At 62.0% G+C, this 1,919-nt stretch overlaps 1 non-coding gene across 1 annotated transcript; it reads left to right on the top strand.

Moving 5' to 3' along the window:
* Positions 1–1,304: 1,304 nt before the first annotated feature.
* On the top strand, positions 1,305–1,457 carry LOC142792220 (5.8S ribosomal RNA). The gene has a single exon (XR_012890749.1). It is a non-coding gene; the product is annotated as a 5.8S ribosomal RNA (ribosomal RNA).
* The last annotated feature ends 462 nt before the right edge of the window (positions 1,458–1,919 follow it).

The raw sequence follows: 1,919 nt of genomic DNA, 5'->3' as shown, positions 1-1,919 counted from the left end.
GAGACCCGACAATCGCGCGGCGACTGCCAAGTACGAGAGGAACGGCACAAGCGTCGGCGGTCGGTCAAGGAACTGGCGATGTGACGGGTCCGCTGTGCACCAGTGCATACCGTCCCGCCGTCCGCGGCAAGCGCCTCCGCGTCCTCGGGTGACGGAGGCTGCCGGTCGGTTCTTGCAGGCGAGGGATCTCGCTGGCACCGGTTCGCGTTGACGCGCGGCCGGTCATGGCACGGCGATGCGACGGCCGAGGTGCGCAGTACTCGATGGAGGAACCGCACGCTCCGATGACCGTCCCGCCCTCCGCGGCGTATGCGTACCGACCGTAATGGTTGCAGCAGCGCCGGCCGGCTTTTGAATTCGCCACACGAAACACGGTGCGAGATCGCGGTTAGGGGAGCGTCGACGTTGCCAGGCGTTTTGCTTGCTGCCGAGGGAAAGGCGGCACGGCCACGTCGCGCTCGTCGCGATTAGCGGGTCTGCGCGCTTTGGGAAGGTGCCGCAACGACTTGCCGAAAGAGGAAGCACGGAAGAACGAGGGACTTGGACGTCCCGACAATTGAACGCACTTGCGGCCAGGCCCTTGCTGGCTTCGTTCTTCCGCCTCGAGTAGGCTCGTACGCGGCTCCGGCGCCGAAAGTGGTCCTTGGCACCGACTTCGGTGGACGTGGGAAGTGCCGCGCAAGTACGGCGCGCCTGGCTCCACCTGTTGGCTAAAGTAGGCAGCCGGATCGGCATTTTGGTGTGCGGTGGCAAACCGTGGATGCGAAAAAAGCTTGTGCGATTTCGTGGAACAAAAAGCGGGGGTCCCCCTTTTTATGCGGAGGAGACCGACCCGCCCGCCGTGGTGAACCGCGACGCCACGGTAAAAACGGGAGAGGCTTGTCGATGGGACCGTGCATCCCGCGCTCCACGGAGGCCGGGAGGCGGCCGCCCGAGGAAATGTGTAGCCGTCGAGGCCCGCATCTGCGTGCACTCTTATCCAAATGGGTGTACCGCAGGCATTTTCTGGTTAGGCGGGCCAATGAGAGCGAGCACACAACGATACCTACGGGTCCGGCTTGGAGAACCGGCTTCGACGCCTCCCGAGTATTTATAGAGGGGTGGACCACGAAAGCACTCGCAAGTAGCGGAAGCGAAACGCCGTCCGAAACACACCGTTTGCTCGATTTGCGGCAGCCGAAAAAGGCGCGGCAGAGTTTTGGAGTCCAAGCGTGCGCTGAAAAGCGCCCTTCTTGGCCACTGTTTGGCCGAGTGCCAGAAACGTTTGGTTTTGACTGTACGGAATTGAACAAACACTTTTTCACGACTCTAAGCGGTGGATCACTCGGTTCTCGGGTCGATGAAGAACGCAGCCAGCTGCGAGACTTGGTGTGAATTGCAGGACACACTGAGCACTGATTCTTTGAACGCACATTGCGGCCTTGGGTCTTCCCTTGGCTTCGTCTGTCTGAGGGTCGGATCACATATCAAGAGAGCCTTCGGCGCACAAGGGAACGTGAGCCGTCGACTCGTTTTGACCGCGTCGGCAACACGGACAGCACGCTGAACACCTCACAGCGAGCGCCAACAGCGGCCACTCAAGGGCGAGACGGTGGCGACCGTCGTGCCAGAGCCCAACCGAAACGGGGGCGACCGACTGCATTGAGGATGTGGCACCTCGTTGAGACCGCCGCAGGACTTCGAGTCGGAAGGAAGCCTGCAGGGAAAGTGCGGTCGAGGTTGCGTACTCCTCTCTGCGACCGGGCGCGCAAGAGCTGCGAGAGCCACGGACGCGCAACTTTAACGCACGGTAAACACGAGGAGCGAAAGCCGGCCAGCAAAGCTTCTCCAGCCGTGCGCAAAGTGCGCGAGATCGCAGCCTTGCGTTGCGCTTGTTGCCCTCGAAGTAAGCAGGGTGTCCCGTAGACCGGGCGCTCGAA

Source organism: Rhipicephalus microplus, unplaced genomic scaffold, assembly GCF_043290135.1.
Source record: "Rhipicephalus microplus isolate Deutch F79 unplaced genomic scaffold, USDA_Rmic scaffold_208, whole genome shotgun sequence".
NCBI classification, from domain to species: Eukaryota; Metazoa; Arthropoda; class Arachnida; order Ixodida; family Ixodidae; genus Rhipicephalus; species Rhipicephalus microplus.
This window is presented reverse-complemented; position numbering and strand designations above follow the sequence as displayed.